We start from the raw sequence: 23450 nt of genomic DNA on the forward strand, positions 1-23450 counted from the left end.
CTTGCAATCAACCTGTCCAAGTCCAAGGAGCAGTAGCCCCACAAGCAGCCCACCACATCAGAGGAACAACATCAGCGTGCAGCCAGCCCCCCATTCAAGGAACAGCAGCCACGTGAGCAGTCAGCCCCAGTTCAAGGAGTAGCAGCTGTGTGTGTAGCCCGCCCCTATCCAAGGAACCGCAGCCTCGTGATCAGCACACCCTCTGTCTGAGGAACAGCAGCTGTGTGTGAAGCCTCCCCCCACCAGCCAGAGAAGCCACCACAGCTGTGAACAGCACCCACTAGAGGAGCTGCTGCCAACTGAGGAGCAGCTGCTACCACAACTGCCCGGTGAGCAACCACAGCCCGAGGAGCCACTGCCACCCAAGGAGCAGCCCTGAATGACTCAACATCTAGATATGTCGGTGAGATCAAACATGGGTAGACAAAGAAACCCTCAAAGGAAAGAAAAGGAGGACTCGCCAGAAAAGCAGCTAAGTGAAACAGAGGCATGCAACATGACAGAAAAAGAATTCAGATTAAGGGTCTTAGAATGCATAAACCAGATGGAAAAATCAAAAACTTATGCAAGAATCAAGAAGAAATGGATGAAAAAATCAACAACTTATGTAAGAATCAAAAAGAAATGGATGAAAAAATCAATAAATTATGTAAGAAGAAATGAAGAGTGATATAGCTGCAATAAAAAACACCATTGAAAGTTTCAACAGTAGACTAGGAGAAGCGGAGGACCGAATTAGTGAATTAGAAGACAGGGAAGCAAAACACACCCAAACTGAACTGCAATTGGAGAAAAAAATTAAAAAACAGGAGAAGAGCCTAAGGGAGCTATGGGACAACATGAAACGAAACAATATACGAATAATAGGGGAGCCAGAACAACAGAAAGAGGAACAAGGGTTAGAAAACCTATTTGAAGAAACAATATCAGAAAACTTCCCTGAGGTGGGGAAAAAAAAAGTCACACAAGCACAAAGTGTGAAATGTTTCCACCTGGCTATAAAGCAAGTCATCTTCCTGGGCTGAAGAAACTGCAAGGAGGCTGATCTTCACTAGGGAGAGGAAGCCGGGCGTTGCTACATGATGTCATTACCCGGACGGTTAGACACTTAGCATATTAGCCTTTTATATATATAGACTAGAGGCCCGATGCACAAAAATTTGTGCACTCGGGGGGAAAGGGGGGTCCCGCAGCCCGGCCTGTGCCCTCTCGCAGTCTGGGACCCCTCGGGAGATAACGGCCTGCTGGCTTAGGCCTGCTCCCAGGTGGCAGAGGGCAGGCCTAATCCCTAGGTGCAGCCCCTGGTCGGGCTCAGAGCAGGGCCGATTGGGGAATTGGGGTGCCGCCCCCTGTCATGCACAGAGCAGGGCGGATGGGGAGGTTGCGGCGCCACCCCCTGTCACGCACAGAGCAGGGTCAATCAGGGGGTTGGGGAGCCCCCCCCCCCCGTCACGCACAGAGCAGGGTCAATCAGGGGGTTGGGGAGCTCCCCCCTGTCACGCACAGAGCAGGGCCCATCAGGGGCTTGGGGCGCCGCCACTGTCACACTCAGGGCAGGGCTGATGGGGAGGTTATGGCTCTACCCCATCACACACAGAGTAGGGCCCGTGGGGTGGGGGGGTTGGGGCGCCGCCCTCTATCATCCACAGAGCAGGGCCGATCAGGGGTTTGGGGCACCGCCACTGTCACACTCAGGGCAGGGCTGATGGGGAGGTTATGGCTCTACCCCGTCACACACAGAGCAGGGCCCGTGGGGTGGGGGGGTTGGGGCACCGCACCCTGTCACACACAGAGCCGCAGGGCGACCAGGAGGTTGGGGAGCTCCCCCCTATCAGGCACAGAGCAGGGCCAATCAGGGGGTTGGGGCGCCTTCCCCTGTCACAAACAGAGCAGGGCCAACAGGGAGGTTGTGGCCCCGCCCCCTGTCACACACAGAGCCACAGGGAGATCAGGGGGTTTGGGCGCTGCCCCCTGTCATGCTGATCCCGGTGCCGGGAGACCTCGCGGCTCCGCTGATCCCGGTGCTGGGAGGCATATTACCCTTTTACTATATAGAATAGAGGCCTGGTGCATGGGTGGGGGCTGGCTGGTTTGCCCTGAAGGGTGTCCCGGATCAGGGTGGAGGTCCCCACTGGGGTGCCTGGCCAGCCTGGATGAGGGGACGATGGCTGTTTGCAGCTGGTCACACACCCTTCAGGGTGGGGGTCCCCACTGGGGTGCCTGGCCAGTCTGGGTGAGGGGCTGAGGGCTGTTTTCAGGCTGGGACTGAAGCTCCCAACTGCTCCTTCTTTTCTTTTTTTTTTCTTTTTATTCTGAGCCAGCTTTAGCTCTGAGGCTCCAGCTCTTAGGCCTCTGCTCCTGAGAGCAGGTATCTGGTTTGTTTAGGTTCTACAATCGAAACTCTGTATCAACTCCAGGTCTGAGATCCCAGCTAGCTGAAAGCTGGTTTCTGGGGTTTTGTTTAGCTTGTATTTTTGTAACTATGTCTCAAACTGCCACCTGCAGGGCAGGTGGGGAATGTTGGAGTCCTCTGTCACTGAAGCAAGCAAGCCTCATGTTCAGTTTAAGCTGCCTGGCTGCCGGCCGCCATCTTGGCTGGCAGTTAATTTGCATATCGCCCTGATTAGCCAATGGGAAGGGTAGCGGTCATACGCCAATTACCATGTTTCTCTTTTATTAGATAGGATGGGAGATGGCGACGCAACCACAAAACGATATACGTCGAGTCCAACATAACCCGAGGAGTGTCTGTATACAAGATTAAAGTGTAAAACAAAATGACTGCAAATGGGCACAAATCATTTTGGGGTGATGAAACTGTTCTACAATTAAAAGTGTGGTGTTAAGTTGCATTACTCTATAAACTGATTAAAAATCATTGAATTATACACTTAAAACAAGTGCACTTTATGGGCTGCAAATTATATCTCAATCAAGCTGTTTTTTTTAACGGAATATTATCAACCTGAAAAGGATCCTTGATTACTATCATTTGTTAACTCTTCCTCTACATCCTGACCTTCCTGATGGGCTTCACACCAGTACATTCCCTTAAATAACTGTAATGCTCCCCACTTTCTGCTTAAACCACCTGTTTCCCTATCAGAAACAACTGCGGGGAAAAGAAAACTGAGGTCTCACGTCCTCCTCTTACACAATAAAAGCCTTAGATGAAAACTGTCCCTTCGACCGGGAGTTTGACCGCTTGCTATGATGTGCACTGACCACCGGGGACGGCGCAGAACATGGCGGGTTTCGGCGATGCAGAGCTGACAGCGGACGACAGTGGAGGCACTGCCAGCCCTGATGGGCCCTGATGACAGCAGGACTGTGGCGGGACAGTGAAGTGGGTGAGCAGGCGGTGCCAGGCCAAGGCAGATGCGAGCGGGGGCCCAATTGCCCCATCGATGGCCCCACAGATGGCAACCAGCGGTGGCAGCAGGGGGTGGGGCTGCCACCCAGCTCTCAGGCACTGAGGGAGCCGGGTGGGGGCCCAGCCCCAACCAATCGCCCCACAGATGGTGACCATTGGCCAGCAGGCCCTGATTGCCTAATTGGGGTTGGGCCCTGGGCTGGGATGGGGATCTGGGGGTGTGTGGTGGCGACCAACCTCCTGCAGCGCCCAGGCAGGGGCCTGCGACCTCTCGCCGGCTACCTGGGGACACGGATGACAGAGACAGAAGTGTGGTGGAAAGGTGGGGTGTCTGCAGAGCTCGCTCTCACTCCCCCTGCTACTCTCCCTGGCACACCAGAGCTCGCGCAGTGGGGAAGCTCCCAAGTTCAGGTGCCAGGGGCCCGTGAGGAGCCCGCCCCGCACCGGCATGGCCTCTTCCAGGTGAGCCGGGCTGCAGCTGCCAGGACAGCAGGCGCCGGTTGGGCTCCCCGTGGGTTTGCGTAGGAGCCAGTCTAGAGTGCACTGCCCACCCGGCTTCCATGCAGTGTTGCTGGGTGGCCCAGAGGCCCACACTGCGCCCTGGCCCATAATGTCTGGCCGTGCTCACCGCATCTCCAGGTGTGGACTCGGGCGCCATGACTCAGGCAGAGGGAGGTGCGCGGGGCCTGGGGGCCCAGAGGTCAGCTGGGACCTGCCCTTCCACGCCAGACACTCGTGCTTTGATTGGCAGCCAGGCCTAGGGACTGCACCTGTGCACGGATTTTGTGCACCGGGTCTCTAGTTTAAATAATATGGTGCTATTCAAAAGATAAAAGATACGGATGGAACAAATATTAGAGTCTATCAGGATCTCATACAATGAATTTGAACAACACTATAATAAACTAAACCTAACAGTTAAGTATAGAACACTCCACTCATCAACAGCGGAATATACATTCTTCTCAAGTGCACGTGTAACATTCTCCAGGAAAAATTATTTGTTAGGCCCTAAAACAAGTCTAAGTAAGTTTAAAAGGATTGAAATCATACAAAGTATGTTCTCAGATCACAATGGGATAAAATTAGAAAAGAAGAAAAATTGGGAAATTCACAAATATGTGGAAATTAAACTATACACTCCTAAATAACCAACTGATCAAAGAAAAAATCACAAGGGAAATTAGAAAGTCCTATCAAATAATAAAAACAAAACCCTATACTAAACCTTATCAGATCAATTAAAGCAGTAAAGAAAAACTTCCTATTAATAAAAGCCTAGTATGCTAAGTGTCCAGTCGGCCATTCAACCAAAGTGTAATATGCTAATGATATGCTAAGGCCACTCAACCACTAGCTATGACGTGCACTGACCACCAGGGAGCAGACGCTTCTACCGGTAGATTAGCTTGCTGCTGGGGTCCAGCAGATCGGAACTGAGTGAAATGGGCCAGACATGCCCTTGAGCCCTCCCATGGTCCCTCCCCAGCTGGCCAACCCCCTGCATCCCTCCTCAGTCCCAATCAGGCACCGGTGGGGTCCCTCAGCTTAGCCTGTGCCCTCTCACAACCCGGGATCCCTTGGGGGATGTCAGAGAGCAGTTTCAGCCCGATCCCGCAGGCCAGGCCAAGGGACCCCACTGGTACACGAATGCATGCACCAGGCCTCTAGTATAACTACTAGTATAAACACTGATATTAAACAAGGGGAAAGATTTGAAATAATAAAGATTAGAATAGAAATAAGTAAAATAAATAGAAATAAATAAATAAAAGAGAATCTATATAAAAACCTAAGCGACTGGCCAAGTGGCCAGTACCCATAATGTGCAATGACCACCAGGGGACAGACGCTCAATGCACAGACATGGAAACATGGAACAGACTGATGAATCTCAGAGGGAAGGGAGGAGGGGGAGGGCGGGAAGAGATTAACCAAAGATCTGATATGCATACTAGAGCCCTGGTGCACAAATTTGTGCATCAGTGGGATCCCTCAGCCTGGCCTGCAGGGATTGGTGGAAACTGATTCTCCGACATCCCCCAAGGGGTCCCAGACTGTGAGAGGGCACAGGCCAGGCTGAGGGATCAGCACCTCTAGTAGAAAAATAACAGAGAAAATAAACAAAACCAAAAATTGGTTCTTAGAAAAGACAAGAAAATTGACAAACCTTTAGTTACAATGACCAAGGAAGGCTCAAATTACTGGGAACAACACTACCAACCTTACAGAAATAAAATTGGTTATAAGGGAATACAATTAAAAAGAAAATTGTACACCAACAAGTTAAATAATCGAGATGAACAGAATTCCTAAAAACACACAAAATCATGTAATTTTAAATTTTAAAACAGTTTAAAGTGGTGTTCAGAGCCTGTTAAGAAGGTTTTCTTCAATGAGAAAGTCTGAAGAGGTCACAAGGCAGGGAAACAAAAATGTACATCTGGAAATCAAAACCAATAGTGAAACATCAGGTCCCAATACATGATTTTGCACAGAAAGACCTTTGCCCCAAAGTTTGTCATGAGACTTCTATGGCCTTTAGATTTAAAATGATGTAGTAAGAAACATGAAAGCAAAGGTAATTCCACACTATTTTTGCTTTTTTCATCATCTTTATATTATTTCAATTTCTCATAATCATGTTTCATAATCGCTCTCAACTAGGCCCTCAAAGTTTCCCAGAAAGTTTACTATCTTTTTCTTATTTCTCACAAGTATTTCATGGAGTCTATGACTCTGCCTCCTAATTTCCATTCCAAAAATGACTTGTCTTACTAGACAAAGATTAAAAACAAGACTAAAAATCAGAGAGAAATTGAGATATGTTGGTTAGATCATTTCTTTCTGCTGGTGGACACCACCAAGTAAGCAACGTTGAAGTCTCCCCTCCCAAAGTCATCATGTTTAAGTCATTCTTCCAAAGAGCTGGAACAGCTGGGGAAGCTCTTTATTAGAGGTTTGAGCTTTGAAACAACAGATGGGAGTCTGAGGAGCCATCTTGAGCAAGAGGGAACACTCACTATGTGGTTATGAGTGACCCAAACACCAAGCACTCCAGAGGCTTTGGGTTTATCACGTGTGCCACTGTGGAGGAGGTGGCTGCAGCCATGAATGCAAGGCCACACAAAGTGGATGGAAGTGCTGTGAAACCAGAGAGGGCTGTCTTAAAATAAGATTCTCAAAGACATGGTGCCCACTTAACCGTGAAAAAGACTTGTCGGTGGTAATAAGGAAGACACTGAAGAACATCACCTAAGACAGTGGTTCTCAACCTTCTGGCCCTTTAAATACAGTTCCTCATGTTGTGACCCAACCATAAAATTATTTTTGTTGCTACTTCATAACTGTAATGTTGCTACTGTTATGAATCATCATGTAAATATCTGATATGCAGGATGGTCTTAGGTGACCCCTGTGAAAGGGTCGTTCGACCGCCAAAGGGGTCGCGACCCACAGGTTGAGAACCGCTGACCTAAGAGATTATTTTGAACAGTATGTGAAAAGCAAAGTGGCTGAAATCATGACTGATTGAGGCAAAAAAAGAGAGGCTTTGCTTTTGTAATCTTTGATGACCATGCCTCTGTAGACAAGACTGTCATTCAGAAATACCATACTGTATCGGGGGGTGGGGAGGAAGAGAACATATGTAATACTTTCAACAATAAAGATTTAATATTTTTAAAAGAAATACCATACTGTGAATAGCCACAACTGTGAAGTAAGGAAAGTCCTATTTAAGCAAGAGGTTTTGGTGGAAATGACTACTTTGATCATGGAGGAAACTTCAGTGGTCAAGATGGCTTTGGTAGTAGCCATGGTGGTGGTGGATATGGTGGCAGTGGGCATGGCTACAATGGTTTTGGTAATGATGGAAGCAATTTTGGAGGTGACATAAGCTACAATGATTTTGGCAATTACAACAATCACAAATTTTGGACCTATGAGAGGAGTAAACTTTGGAGGCAGAAGCTCTGGCCCCTATGGTAGTGGAGGCCAATACTTTGCCAAACCATAAAACTACGATGGCTATGGCTGTTCCAGCAGCAGCAGTAGCTATATGGCAGTGGCAGGAGGTTTTAATTACTTCCAGGAAGCAAAGCTTAGCAGGAGAGGAAAGCCAGAAAAGTGATAGGGAAGCTACAGGTTACAACAGATTTGTGAACTCAGCCTAGGACAATGGTGGCAGGATCTAGCTGCTACAAAGACATCCTATATAATAAAAGGCTAATATGCAAATTGACTGAGGGACGAAATGACCAATTGCTATGATGCGCACTGACCACCAGGGGGCAGATGCTCAATGCAGGAGCTGCCGCCTGGTGGTCAGTACACTCCTACAGGGGGAGCGCCACTCAGTCAGAAGCCCTGAGCCGGTGGCAGCACTAAGGATGCCCAGGGGAGCAGGCCTAAGCTGTCAGTTGGACATTCCCTGAGGGCTACTGGACTGCAAGAGGGCGCAGGTGAGGCTGAGGGACTCCCCCCACACTCAAGTGCACGAATTTCATGCACCAGGCCTCTAGTGATTTAGGTAATACTCATGTGAATGTGTAAAAAAAAACTTGAGGACTGTATTTGTGACTAACTGTATAACAGGTTATTTTACTTTCTGTTCTGTGGAAAGTGAAAAGAATTCCAACAAAGGTTTTTAATGTAGATTTTTTTTGTACCCGTGCTGTTGACTACTAAATATAATAGTCTGATCATGACATTGAATAAATGTATCTTTTAAAAAAAAGAAAGAAATCCTCTCATCAACCAACCATCTACTTTCAAAGCACTAGCATCTGCATCCATTCTCTTCTTTCCCCTCATTATAAAAGAAAAGTATCTTTTTCTATCAAAGAATAAGTATGCCCATTTTGCTCTTTTCCTAGACCTTACTGACTCCTCTCCAGCAACTTCAACTTCAGCCTCTCTAATGAATCCTTTCTATCAGCATTCAAACATATTCTTTTTAAAAAGAAAGCCTTGACCCTGTATTTCTCACCAGCTACCACTCACGCTATCTTCTCTATTCTTGTTCATGGCTAAGCTTCTCAAGAGGATTCTTGGTGATTCTTCACTTCCTCTGAAATCATTCATTTTATAAAAAGTCCCCCCCAAAAAGGTGTAAGGAACAAAATGGTGAGCACTTGAGTTACCCACAAACCATCTTAGAAAATATGGCACTGCCATTAGAGTGGAAGTCTCCTGTGTACCCTTCCATAAGTATCTTTGTCCTTTTACTGTATATATGTGCATCCCTAAATAAGACATTGAATTGTTTTGTATGTTTTTCAACTGCTAAAATGGTATACTCTAAAGATTCTGAGCCTTTTTAATTCTCAGCATTATCTTATGAGGTTAACTCATGTTCATTTATTTTCACTGTGAATCCACACAATTAACTTATCCATTCTCCAGTAGATAGATATTTAGGTAGTTTCCCATTTCTCTGCTACTACAAACAATGCTGTAATGATCACTTTTATACATATCTCTTTGTACCAATGAGTGAGAGTTTTTCTAGAATAGACACCTACAGATGGAATTGCTAGGTTGCAGGGTAGGAGCATCTTCAATTTTAGTAGATATAGACAAACTGTTTTCCAAAATGGATCCAATCACTATTCAACACTCTACTGTTTTCAACTTCCTACACTCCACCCCTTTGCCAAGATCTCTAGTGATTTGCGAGTTGCTAAAGCCAACAGACATTCTATCATTTTAGTTGACCTACCATTCAACACATTCAGCCACTGAGTTCCTTAATACAGTACTTCTGAGTTCTGTAACCCTGGTCTTCCCAATTTTCCCAGTAATTCTGGCTCCTCCCCTTCAACGTATCAGACTTCTTAAAAGTTAATGCTCCTCTGTACTCAGCCATGGGTCTTATTCTGATTCAGTCTACATTCTCTCCCACAATTTCATTGCTTGAAATACCATCTATATGCCTAGAATCCAAATACCTAAATATTCTCCACATCAGATCTTTCTCTTCTGAGATACAGACCACATATCTAAGGACGTTGATCATGTTCTTTGAGGAATCTCAATCTTATTACATCCAAAAACTGATTTCTTGATCTGTTTTCCCCTGCCTCTACCAACTCCTAATCCAGTGATCCTCTCCTACCAAGCAACTGCTCTTGGTGAATCCTCCCTTCAACCTCTCTCCATATCCAATCCATAATTACAGCCTCCAACATATATTTTTAATTAATCTGTTCACTTCTTTCTCCACAGCCATTGTTCAAAACAAGCCATCATTTTATCTCCAACTTGGGAATGCTACAGCCTTCTAATTAAGGCTCCTAGTTCCCCTGGTCTCTCTCTACTCCACATTTCTTACTACAGCCAAAGTGATGTCTTTAAAACACAAACCAGATCATGTCATCAAACCCCTGCTTTAAATTTTTAAATAAGCTTTCCACTTACCTTAGGATAAACCTTCAGGTCCTTAACATGGCTACAGAGCCCTGACCTGACTTTCTACCTGATCTGATTCCTGCCCATTTCATCAGATTCAAATTATACCTTACAACTCTTCCCTCCCAGCTCCCCACCAGGGGCCTTTTAGGGGGCTTCTTGAACTTGTGATGCTCTTTCCGGCTTCAGAAAATTGATGCACACATTCCCTTTTCCTTCAGAATACTTGATCACAATTAAGTATATATTTATTTTTATGTTCATTAATATTTCCTCTCTCACTAAACAATAATCAGGGAATGTGTTTGTTTTGTTCAGCACTGCATATCTATACAATGAATTTCACAGCATGGTTAGAAAGAAGACATTATCGCACTTGCTAGAAAATAATACACAGAGATCATGGTATTATTTACCTAATATCACGAAATACTAAAATTTCAAAATAGAAATAATCAGTACTTCATATTACATTAAAATCAGACACCATCTGCAACAAATTTTAATTGAGCACTGTAACATTTGCATTTAATGATTTCAGATAGGCCAGAACTGAAATATTTACTTGTCAAGCTCTACAACTCTTTTCCTTTAACTATAATTCAATTCACTTCCTCCATGAAGCTTCTTGGATAAAGCAAAACTTTATTTCCTCATCTTAGAAGCCAAACAGTATCATAAGTAGTGCTTATTATGTAGTTAAGCAGTTATTCCATTGTTCAATAAATAATTTGAAACAGTATTTGCCAGACTGATTACTGATAAACTGGTATGTTCTTTTAAAAATACTAGACAATGTAAAACCTCAATTCAAGAAATGTTTATTACATACACAAATGCTCACACTTAAGGGTAAGTCTAAGAATATATGAATATTCATATTACATGTAACCAGCTGCCTCCCTTTAGACAATGTTTCTCTCAGTAATACTAAATACTCTTTCCTCTTGTTGTCCTACAATTATATACCATGTACCTATTTCAGAACCAAAACCAAATCAAATTATACTTCTTTCATTAATATTTAGAAATGTGTAAACCAAATTTAACTAGTGTAAACTTATCTCAAAAATTGTTGCTACCATACCCTAAAAGCATATGAACAAAAAAAAAATCAGAGAAGCCTATTTTCACCTTCAAAGATAAATAAATGAGCATAGAAAATGGTTAAAAGTAAAAATTTACAGTTCTTTTTATAGAAAAAAATCAATCTTTTGATTCAGAATATTTTAAAGCATACAAATATCTAAAACCCCAAAAGGCATCTTATTGGAAACTTCTGTAATGTATGCACTAGTAATTACTTTTACATCTTTATAAAACAGAGCTAAGAGATTCTTATGCAATAAAAGGATTTCAAGCTGCGTACAGTTCAATTCTTACCTATTTTTATAAAGCCTTCAGATTTTATCTGAGCCTGAAAATAACCTACATACATTCAGATCCAGATTTTTACTCAAATTGGCCTCTCTTAGTAGTCCCTTACTTCTCCCCATTTCTAAATTCATCTATTTCAAAGCTAACCACATATACCTTCTTCCAAAAAACCCTCCAAGCTTCCTCTGACTTTTTACTATAATGTTAATAAAAATATGTAAATATAAAATTAGGTATGAACTCATTATGTTTATAACTCTTACATAACAGTAAAACTAAAACAACTTTAAAATCTAAATATAAAACAAAATTTTAAGTAACATGAATGTAACAGATTGTGTTGGTTTACAGAAACCATACCAATGACTATTCAATCCTGGAAATATGTAGTCTCAAATCTGGTTCTATATTTTTAAACCACTTCTATAACTTGACTTCAATAATACTAATACAGAAAATGCTTATAAATATGTTATACAAAATGGACTTAATAACTGTGCTTATTTGTTAGTTTGGGAAATACAACTTTATACACCAGACCAACTAGTAGTCCTTAAATGTCCACTTTAAAGAGGTCTCACTTGCTAACTCTGGCAATCTTGTTCATTTGTGTTTCCTACCTTATCAAAATCTACATTAAATATATATAAAGTATATAAACCACTGCTGAAGTTGGAAACACAACACCTACACTGCAAACTGTTTTGTGTTCATTAATTACAAAGATGGGGTCCACCAGAAACATCTCAAGGTGAAAATATGACACCACCTACTATGCCAGAGTTCTTTCAGATTTGGCCTGCCAATACTAACACATACTATGACATGGTCCAATTTTACTCTCCAACTTTCCCTTCTGAGCCATTCACTGCAGTATCATCTTAGTACAAGGGACTATAGCTTGGCACAAACACAATAGTAAACAAAATCTAAACACAGCAACAAACTCCCAAGGGAGTATTTGGCTATAAAGCAGTCCTTCAGAAGTTAACATAAAACTCATTAATGTCTAAGTATCCCCGAGTAGAAGAATACTACAGAAAATGGAACACTACTAAGGAGTTTAAAGTAACAAAATCAGATTTGCAGTTTCGAGGGAAAAATCATTCTGGTACAGGGTATATAGTAGATCAGACTGGCAATAAGGAAACAAGTGAGAAGGTTGTTGCAATAATCCAGGTGAGAGTTGAAAGCTTTGAATGAAGGCAGCAAATGCAGAGAAAGGGTTTGGATTCAAAGATGTTAAGGAAGTAGAATCTTGGGAAAGCCAGGTGTGAGAAGTAAAATAGAGGAGTCAAGGACAACTTGCATGTTTCTAGGAAAAGTGATGATAGTGGTACATTCTCCAAGACAAGAAAAAGAGCAGAATTGGAGGTGAGGGGATTGAGAAGTGGCAGAATAGTTAATCTGTACATAATGAACACTTATAGGGACTATCTGACCAGCTTCTAGCTTCACTTCACCCCAGATTTTCTGGAAATTCTCCCCCCCATTTACATAGTTGTACTAAAGGCAACCATGTTACAATGTAACCAATAGTGTAATCCTCCTTCCGGGGTATAGAAGACCCCTCAAGTCTGATTCCCTAACTAAAGCTAGGCTAATGCCCAAATCCCACCTGTTTGTATATGTGTATTTGTATTTGTGTGTATACATGTATGTGTATTCTACAATAAAACAAAAACCCGTAACAACTACCACGGTAAATAGGGACATTATAACTAACTGTTCAACCCTAAGACAATCCTCAGACCCAAATGTCCACTAAGGCCCATTTGATCTGCTAAAACAGGAGTTAACAAACTTTAAAAGCCTCCTAGTGAATATTTTAGGCTTCGTAGGCCATACAGTCACAACTACTTAACTCTGCCTTTGCAGCAGCAAAAGCAGCTACAGATAACATATAAACAAATAGATGTATTTATGAACATTGAAATTTGAGCTTCCAAAAAAATTTGCATTTCCTATAATTTTCACATGCCACAAAATATTCTTTTGATTTCCCCCACCATTTAAAAATGTAAAACCATTCTTAGCTCACAGGCCATACAAAAGCACACAGCACTATGTCGACTAACCATAGTCTGCTGACCCTTGTAGTAGGCGACATAGATGTGTCCTCCCCTAACACTACTACCAAATGTCCTCTTAGTGGTAATCTTAACCTAAGACAAAAATCTTCCTAGTGGACAGAACTGAAAAATCTTCATTTGGCTAAAAAACTCACTCCATTTTCAAGGAAGACAACAAATGAAGGCCCCTATAATTTGCTGGTTCTATCATTTACCTTATACCATACCTGTCCACCAAGATATGATGTAAGTTTTGCAACAATATCTTCCTCTGCCCTCCTCTCATAAGAGTTTTAGTTATTTTGTTTCCCAACCACTGTGTATCAGTTATGTTAAGGATGATTAAATTTAGTTTTTAGCCACAATTTTCAGACATGTGACAAAGCATATCTAGGCCTGATTAACAAGAGATCTCACCTTTAGGATCTGAACTCGGAGAACAATGACCTATGGGTGCTGTAGCCAGATGTGAATTTGGGTAGTCTCCATAAGAGAGATAAGGTTGTTTGCTGATATATATAAATTATGTTTATAAAATATTTAATATACATAAGGGGAAAAGTAGGTCTGAATAGCCATGGGATGAATGAGGTGGCCCAACTAAGTTTATCTCTTCTTTTTTATTATTGATTTTAGAGAGAGAAGGAGGGAAGGAGGGACGGAAGGAGGGAGAGAACATTATTGATTTGTTCTACTTATTTATGCATTCACTGATTGATTCTTGTATGTGCCCTCACCAGGGATGGAACCCATAACCTTGGTGTTATCAGGATGACGCTCTAATCAACTGAGCCTACCCAGCCAGGGCCCCAAATATTTTTTGTTTGTTTGCTTTTTAATATATTTTTATTGATTTCAGAGGGGAAGGGAGAAGGAGAGGGAGAGATAGAAACAGCAATGATGAGAGAGAATCATTGATCGGCTGCCTCCTGCATGCCCATTGAGCCAGCAACCCTGACATGTGTCCTTGACCGGAATCGAACCCGAGATCTTAGTCCGCAGGCCAACACTCTATCCACTGAGCCAAACCAGCTAGGGCCCAACTATGTTTTAAGAGTACCCTTTACTGCACTTCTCTCTAGGATAGTGCAGCCAGAGCACCTTATTACAATGTAGCCCCTCAGCCAAAGTTATGGTCTAGAGGTGGACACATAATCTAATGAGTCCCCTTTCCTAGCTAGGATTTGGGATTGAGACTCAGGTCAGTCTCTCTCTGATAGCAGAAGATACAAGATTTCAAATTCAGAAGATATTAATTAGTAAGTGTTAAAATTGGTCTGCAGCAAGAGAACTAGCTAAATATGCAAAGAGCCCCTTGATCCAGCTGTTCCTGAGTTCTATCTTCCTGCCTTTCTTGGAATTTGTGGGGTACCTAATATGTTCCCAATAAATTCTTTTGGCTTAAGGTAAGTATATGCTACTTTCCTAAATAAAACAAAGTGCCTATTAGACAAACTAAAGGGGGATATTCAGTTGGATGAAAGAGTTCTGGTGCCCACAAAACACTTAGAGTGAAGAAGGAATGACAAGGCTAAAATCCAGAATACCAATCTCAAAGGATTACCAAGAATTAAAACTCTGCAAAAAAGCAGTTAGTAGGTAGAAAGGTAGTAAATGAACAGTCATCAAAGTAAGGAAGAAAACAATATCAAGGATAAAATGATTAACTATCAAGTACAAAAAGAGATGGTAAGCAATGATTACACAAGTTGGCAATATAAAAGACACAAGTGGCCTTGGTAAGAGCAATTTCACTGGCATGGTAGGATGAGAAGTCAAGCTGAAGGTGCACACTACCTATAAAGTATTCTTGCCATTAAAAAAGTGTCAAGCATGATAGTCTAGCCCAGGGGTGGGCAAACTTTTTGACTCGAGGGCCACAATGGGTTCTTAAACTGGACCGGAGGGCCGGAACAAAAGCATGGATGGAGTGTTTGTGTGAACTAATATAAATTCAAAGTAAACATCATTACATAAAAGGGTACGGTCTTTTTTTTTTTTTTTTTCAAACGGGCCAGATCCGGCCCACGGGCCGGAGTTTGCCCCCGGCTGGTCTAGCCAGTGTGCTAAGTGGTTAGAGCCTCAGTCAGAGCACTCGGGTTCCATTCCTGGTCAAGAGCGTGTACCTCAGTTGCAGGTTTGATCCCTGGCCCTAGTCGGGGCAAGTTCGGGAGGCAACCAATCAATGTAGCTCTCTCACATCTCTCTCTCTCTCTTCTTCCCCATCCATCCCTTTTTTCCACTCTCTCTAAAAAGCAATGGAAAAAATAGCCACAGGTGAGGAGGAAAAAAAATTTCAAGCCTGAATCAAATCAAGCTCCTAAATGTAACTACTAAAGGAAAAATAGGGGCAAAGGAACATCTATAATAATAAAAGCGTAATATACTAATTAGACCGGACAGCCGGACGACCTTCCAGACAAAGTCGGGGCTGCAAGGGCCAAGCCCCTTGCATGAATTTCGTGCATCAGGCCTCTAGCTAAGTGTCTCTCCAACTGATAGCTATGACGCGCACTGAGCACCAGAGGGCAGACGCTCAATGCAGGAACTGCCAAGCTGCAGTGACTTGGCAGCGGCAGTTCTCGGGTGACGTACCTGGAACCAGAGAGGAAGGAGCCAGATTCCTCGCAGGGCTACGCGATTCCACCTTTGGCCGTGGGTAATGTTGTTTCTCGGGCACTGTCAGCCCCGTATCTGGTTTACTGCACACTTGTGTTTGTATTATACACCCTGTACAACAGCAACTCTGTAGAGTGCCCTCTCACACTCCGGGACCCCCCAAGGGATGTTGGAGAGCTGGTTTCAGCCCAATCCCTGCAGGCCAGGCCGAGGGACCCCCCCCTGCCGGAGGGACCCCGCTCACTCCACAGACGCCCTTTGAGCCACAGCACCACTCCAGGTGCAGCCGGCCAGGGAGGGACCCCGGGAGGTTGGCTCCAGGGCGGGTCCAGCCCATCTCGCTCAGTCCCGCCCTGCCAGCCACCTTCTAATTAATTTTCTTTCAATGTGCACGAATCTGTGCACCAGGTCACTAGTATTACATGAAACCACAGCAATGCAATCAGCACAATCCAGACTGTGAGAAATCTCATAGGGTAAAAACCTGGTTTCTTTAACAAACCAATTGTATGGGAACAAGAACAAAAAGACAGCAACCAATAGAAGGAAGGGGAAAAAAAAAGGAGGGTTGAGACACATACCCAATGTAATGTATGTCCCTTTATCTGGATTCTAACTCAAACTGTTAAAACAAAGTAAAGCCCAGTTGGTGTGGCTCAGTGATTGAGTGCTGACCTACGAACCAGGAGGTCACAGTTCGATTCCCAGTCAGGGCACATGCCTGGGTTTCAGGCTCAGTCCCCGGTGGCAGCCTATCAATGAGTCTCTCTCATCACTGATGTTTCTATCTCACTCTCCCTCTCCCTTCCTCTCTAAAATCAATAAAAACACACTTTTTTTAAAAAAGCAGAAACTGTAATCAAAGAAATCTGAACACTGACTGGGTATGCAATGATAATAAAAAATTAGTGTTAATGTTTTAGTAAAATTTTATATTGGATTATTGTTTTAATCCTTATTTTTCAGAGATACATAATGTAATAGTGTCACAATTTTTATTTTACTGGTGTGTCTTCCCTAATACATTGTGTTCCATGTCACCCAGAGTTAGCTGCCTAACAATTAAGGGAGATACAAAGTGATAAAGGATTCCAAGGAGGTAGGTCACAAATGAGTAGAGTGAAGAATTAAGCAAAACTTTAGGAATGCAATGGTATTTGCCCTGGGCCTTAAAAGATGGTAAAATTTGTTTTTTTCCACCACAATCCAATTTTATTATTTTTTTAAAATATATTTTTTATTGATTAAGATATTACATGTGTCCTTAACCCCACGTTACTCCCTACCCCCCCCCCCACCCCGTTGTCCGTGTCCATTGGTTAGGCATATATGCTTGCATATAAGTCCTTTGGTTGATCTTTTCCCCTTACCCCCACCCTCCCCTACCTTCCCTCCAAGGCCCGACAGTCCAATCAATGCCTCTCCGTCTCTGGACCAGTCCTTGTTCATCAGTTTATGTTGTTCATTGTATTCCACAAATGAGTGAGATCATGTGGTATTTATCCGCTCTCCAGTTCCATCCATGCTGTGGCAAATGGTAAGAGTTCCTTTTTCTTCTTCCTCTTCTTAAAGAATACCTTTCAGCATTTCATATAATCCTGGTTTGGTGGTAATGAACTCCTTTAGCTTTTTCTTATCTGTGAAGCTCTTTATCTGACCTTCTATTCTGAATGATAGCTTTGCTGGATAAAGTAATCTTGGTTGTAGGTTCTTGCTATTCATCACTTAGAATATTTCTTGCCACTCTCTTCTGGCCTGCATGGTTTCTGTTGAGAAATCAGCTGACAGTCGTATGGGTACTCCCTTGTAGGTAACTGACTGTCTTTCTCATGCTGCTTTTAAGATTCTCTCTTTGTCTTTTGCTCTTGGCATTTTAATTATGATGTGTCTTGGTGGGGTCCTCTTTGGGTTCCTTTTGTTTGGGGTTCTCTGCGCTTCCTGGACTTGTAAGTCTATTTCTTTGACCAGGTAGGGGAAGTTTTCTGTCATTATTTCTTCAAATAGGTTTTCAAGATCTTGCCCTCTCTCTTCTTCTGGTATCCCTATAATTCTGATGTTGGTACGCTTGAAGTTGTCCCAGAGGCTCCTTACACTATCTTCATATTTTTGGAATCTTTTTTCTTTTTCGGTTGGGTATTTTTTGTTTCTTTGTATTTCAAATCTTTGACTTGATTCTTGGGATCCTCTTGTCTGCTGTTGGATCTCTGTATATTATTCTTTATTTCAGTCAGTGTATGCTTAATTTCTAGTTGGTCCTTTTTCATATCCTCGAGAGTCTCACTAGATTTCTTGAGGGTCTCACTAAATTTATCGGCGGTTTCCATAAAATTCTTGAAAAACCTTATAAACGTGGTTTTGAACTCTATATCCAGTCGTTTGCTTCCCTCCATTTCTGTCATTTGTGACCTGTTTCTTTGTCTCCACATTTTTTTATGCTTCCCTGTGTTGGTAGAGTGGTTTTGTGTGCTAGGTGTCCTGTAGGGCCCAGTGGCTCAGCCTCCCCCGTTACCTGAGGTGGACACTCTTGGTGCACCCCCTTGTGGGCTTTGTGCACAGTCTTGTTGTAGTTATGCCTTGATTGTTGTAGGATCACTGGGAGGAATTGACCTCCAGGCCAATTGGCATTGAGAATCGGCTGTGTCTGCAGTGGGAGAACTTCTGTGCTGAAGACACCCTTCTGGGGCAAGACTTGCTTCAGTGGGGCTTTGGTGCTCACTGAGTCTGCCCCCTGGGTGTGTCCCTTATGGATCTGAGGAGTTGTAATCCAGATGGTCCCCCTCTGACCACTGGGTAAACTGGCTCTTGGAGATTACCCAACAGGATCTATGAAGAGAACTGCAGATTCCCCTTCCTTTTTTGGAGTTTGGAGTTGCCCTGATGAGGCCCAGCTGTGAAGCAATGCAAGCTGCTGTGGGGCCTTGGGCCTTCTCTTGGAAGTTCTGGGTCTGTGGCCCAGCTGCAGTTTGTTAGGTAATTTTCAGGTTGCAAAGGGCCTGGGCATTCATATGCAAAAGCCTCTGCCGCAGCCTGGGTGGGGCGGGGTCTCAGGGAATCAAAGGGCGGAGCAAGGAACTATGGCGGATTCTCAGCCCTGCCCTAAGCGGCGGTGCACGTCTCAGTGTCCTGATAATTTAATTGCTGCAAGCACCTCTGAGGGAAAGCTGCCCTCGAGTTCCGAGATCTGCCCGCTGCTAGACAGTCCAGTTTCTCCCCGTATGAGTCCTGGGTCCCCAGAGACTTCCCGGAACCGGAGTTCAGAGCAGTCGGGAGCTTGTGACTCCCTCCCGATTCAAAAAGATAGCTGCGTCCTCAGGTACCAGCCCCTTTCCACGCTCTCTCGAGCCTCCGTACCTTTGCACTTTACTTCCGCAGCTCCTGACCCTCAATGTGCTTTTCTCTTTCCTTCTAGCTGTAGAATTTCCACTCCGCCAGCCCTCCTGTAAGTTCTGGATGATGTCCGTTCTGTCCTTTTATTGTGTTTTGAAGTTGTTGTAGGAGGCAGCAATTTCGGTGTTTCCCTATGCCACCATCTTAGTTTCTCCCAAAAGATGGTGAAATTTTAACAGGTAAGGAACAAGAGAGAAAAGTGATATTCCTGATGGAAAAAATGAAAGCAAATGCAAAGAGGTGGGAAGGTCTTTCTATGCAGAGTATTCACCTGTACTCACCTCTCCATAAAACTATCCCTACCCTGATAAGACGAAAACAAAAACTTGAAGTGAATAGTTGTAACTCACTAGGCAGCTCCAAATTGTTAAAATCATGGGAGACCCATTCAGGCTCCAAGCAGCCCAGGGGGAGTTCTTGTCCAGTCCCAGGACAGATCAAGACAATATCTGGATAGCCAAACCATACTGGCTGTCCAAGGCAATCTATTCTGTCAATCAATAACTGATTCCCACTCCCCCTCCCCACTTGCTGCCCCCCCCCCCCCCACACACACACACTTTGGGAAAAGAAGCATGGAGTTCTTTTACCTATCCTAGGAAATAATGATCAAAATGAGTAATTTAAAACAGGACCCACTAAAAGCCACCACCATGGCTCATTAGAGAGATAAAAGTTATATGAAATGCCTTTCCTCAGGTTACAGATTTTTTTTTAATGATAGCTGATGAAGCAAATATATTTTAAGTAAGATCTTTTTCCTTCAAAAATAGAACAAGTAGTCCCCTAATTGAAATGTTTTTGGAATATTTTTGAAATGGATTCAGTGGTTCTAACATTTTCTACATGCCAGTATCATTAAAATTCTCAGGATATGTTGCCTGTGAAAATGAACATCAAGACAGATAGGAATGCACATGATTAGCCAAAACTCAGTAATTGGAATGCTTATTACTGCCCTCTTCTATGTACTGGAGTATCACTTCAAATAACCAATATAAGTGGGCGTAAGAGATACTAGAAGTAGGGATGTTTTTTTTAAACCAAAGTAAAAAGCAGCAAGGTAACAGGTCAGATTAGCTTTAAGCAGTTTTAAGTCATGACTACACCTTATTTCACAGTAACTGAGACTGGTATACATCCTCCCAGAAATCATATGTAATTATTCCAACTTATCAGAAGAAATAAAAAAAGAAATGAGTAAAACATAATAATTGGGGGTTCAAAAACTGGGAAACCTTTATATTATATAGGAAAGATTATGGTAAGGTATCTGTAGAATAGAGCTAAAATAAATAAAATTTAAGTCAATTTTTATAATTCACACTGGGTCATTGTGAAGGTGTGCCTTAAAAAATGCCTCTTTGATTTTCTGAAAAATACTACAAAGCGGACTCATATATTTTGGACTCCATTCTAAACCAGTAGATGGCCACAAAAGGAGAAATACCTGTTTTCTTTGTTCCTCTCAGGTATACATTAAACCATTACATTTACCTTAACTCTACAAAAAAGGTAAGATACATAATTTTTAGATGTCTTCATCTTCTGTAGCTGGCAGTCACTTTTTCCTCTACAAATACTGATCACTTGCTCATATAGCTTTCTTTACCTTTTTGTGAAATCACATTCAAATTCAATTTGAATTCAATCTACTAATTGTATAAAATATTGGGGAGGATAGAGAGAGGTGTAAATAAAGTTCTTGCTCTAAAGACACTACAACAGACCTATAAGAAAATTGCAATGCAAAGCAGAAAGTATCAACTGTTACAAAGGCGATACAATAACTCAAGGAGCACAGAAAAGAGAATGTATGTCATCTGACAAGTAGAAAGTGAATCTGAATGAAAATATTTTTTTCTTTAAGAATTCTTAAGTACAAAGCTTCACCAAAAGCACTGTAATCACCTTTAATACCCCAGAATTGTAGACACTTTCTAATTAACACAGCTAAGCTCCTTTTTTTTTTTTTTAATCAAACAGTAAAAGCTGGGTCATTCACAGACATCCTATCTTGTCCCCATTTGACACAAAATTTTATTTAAAGTAAAATCTGCCTACTGTTCCTGTAGAGCTAACAAACACCAGTCATCAGCCTGCAAGCCACCACAGACTGAAACTGCTGGTATTAAAAAAATAAAAATAAAAATACATTGATTGCTTCCAGTAAGTTAACTCTAAAAGATAATTAAAAACAAGTTACTGAGAATTTTTTTGTGTTTGGAAACTGAAAAACGCCATGTTGAATAAGAAAAATTAACCTGAGAAATTTAAGAAGCCAGCTCTGTTAAAAACCAAGGGGCCACTTGCCAATCCTTCTTTATGCACATATTGACCAAAGATGAGTCTAGGCAGATGCAGAGACCACAAAGGATCTTCACCAAATGCCAAGTTCAGGCATTTCTCATAAATATTGCAATTTTTGTAATCTCATAAATACTGCAATTTTCGTAAGTTAAAGGCCAGTTAAATAAAAAGAAGCACTTTACAAAGCTTCGCAGGATGAAGATGGAAACAAAGCTTTGCGCTTTTAACACCGACGTCCTAAAACAACAACACACCACCACACGTTTCAAACGTGACGTTTACAAAGATCCTATCCACACGGGCGGCTACAGCTGAGATGCCTCCCGGAAAACTCCGGCCAGGGGGCCAGGGGACGCCCCGCAGGACAGAAACCCCCCGATCCCGCACTGCAACTCGGCACAGGAACCCTCCGCGAGCCGTCGTCTCGGCGTGAACTCCACACACCGGCGCCTCGGCTCTGTCCTCTCAACTCGATACAAATAACATCGCCGGCGGAAGAGCCGGCCGTCGGGATCCTGCGCCGGCTCCTCGGCCCCGCGACCCATCCTCGGGGAGTGGAAGGAGCAGCAAAGTGGCAGGAACAAAGCACTGACGTCAATTACGAGATGAACCCCGGGCACCGGCAGCTGGAGCCCGAGGCCTCCACATCCCCAGCCAGACGCCAGCCGCCGGGAGCCCGCCGAGAGGCAGGCTCAGGAGTTCAGGGGGGGCTCGAGCACTGCGCCCCCACATTCCCATGTTTAGTTATCCCCCTCCGCTGCCCGAAGGCGGAGTGTTTTCCGCCCCCCCCCCTTTTTTTTTTTTTTTTTTTTTTGCAGAGGAGGAGGGTGACGGTGAGCAGGATCGCGAGAAGGAAAGCGAGAACTAGTTGGGTTCTGATCGCCAGAACCCAGGCCTATTTTCTCTTTGACTAGACATGGCTGGGAATCGGAGATTCAAAAGTCACCCAAACCGGCGGGGTTTCTGAGGGGAGGGGCGGGCTGAGGAACGACAGGGGCCGGAGGACACGGCGAGAGGATGGGTTTCTGGGGATTTTTGTTAGGATTAGGTTAGTGGATGTCTCTACGTGGGGGGGAAGGGAGTGGAACGCGGGGGTGAGAGACGAAGGCGGATGGAGCAGCCCGGGCCCGGAGGGTGTCCCCGAGGCCCCCGGGGGACCCCGCGCCCCCGCACCCGCCCCTCGCCCGCCCCTCCCCTCCCCCGCGGCGCGGCCCGGCCCTCGGGCAGCCCCGCGGCTTCTCACCTCCAGTCCCGGCTCCGCTAGGCCCGAACCATCTCCCGGCGGCGGCGGCGGGACCGGGCCTGCACCTTCACCCGACGCGCATTCGAGCCCAGCCGGGGGGCGGCGACAGGCTGCCAAGGACGAGGGGCTCCCGGGGCGCCGAGGGCTCGCAAGGTCTCAAAAAGCGCCGGCGGAGGCGACGCGCCTCACACGGAACAGGCGGAGGTCCCGACCCGGCCCATGACGGTCGGGCCCAGCCTGGGACGGCCGGCAGCGGCGGCGGGGGCGGGCTGACGAGGACCTGGCGCCCGGATCTCCGCCCCGTCAGCTGGCGGCGGCGGAGACGACGGAGGCTCGACTCCCGCAGCCAGGATGACTGACGCAGCGGCCGTGCCACCATGTGACCAGGCCCGGCGGGCGAGGCGTCACGTGACGACGACGCGCCCCTCCCCGCCGGGGACGCGGGGGGCTGCGGGTAGTGGGGGCTGCGGTGCCGGTGCCGAGGGCGGGGACGTGCGCCGCGGGCGGGCCCGACGACCCCGGACGGGCCCAGCGCCGGCCCCGGTGGCGGAGGTCCGCGCCCGGAGCCCGGGCCCGGCGGCCGCGTTCGGAGGGCGGGGCGGGCAGGACCCGACCGGCACCCGCCGACGCGCACCCTCCTGCGCGTAGCCGCTAGCGA

At 44.6% G+C, this 23450-nt stretch overlaps 1 protein-coding gene and 1 pseudogene across 2 annotated transcripts in view; one reads left to right on the forward strand and one right to left on the reverse strand.

Moving 5' to 3' along the window:
• AFF4 (ALF transcription elongation factor 4) overlaps nucleotides 1-23130 on the reverse strand; it is an 86934-nt gene extending 63804 nt beyond the window's left edge. Inside the window, exon 1 of the mRNA XM_081092634.1 lies at nucleotides 22793-23130. The gene's annotated coding sequence lies outside the window, so the exon portion shown is untranslated. The remainder of the gene's footprint in view (nucleotides 1-22792) is intronic.
• Nucleotides 6302-7456, forward strand: LOC308520118 (heterogeneous nuclear ribonucleoprotein A1-like; annotated as a pseudogene). The gene is made up of 3 exons: nucleotides 6302-6636; nucleotides 6854-6979; nucleotides 7062-7456. The product of its transcript is annotated as a heterogeneous nuclear ribonucleoprotein A1-like (transcript).
• Nucleotides 23131-23450: the final 320 nt, after the last annotated feature.

Source organism: Myotis nattereri, assembly GCF_964212035.1.
Source record: "Myotis nattereri genome assembly, chromosome: 5".
Classification (NCBI taxonomy): domain Eukaryota; kingdom Metazoa; phylum Chordata; class Mammalia; order Chiroptera; family Vespertilionidae; genus Myotis; species Myotis nattereri.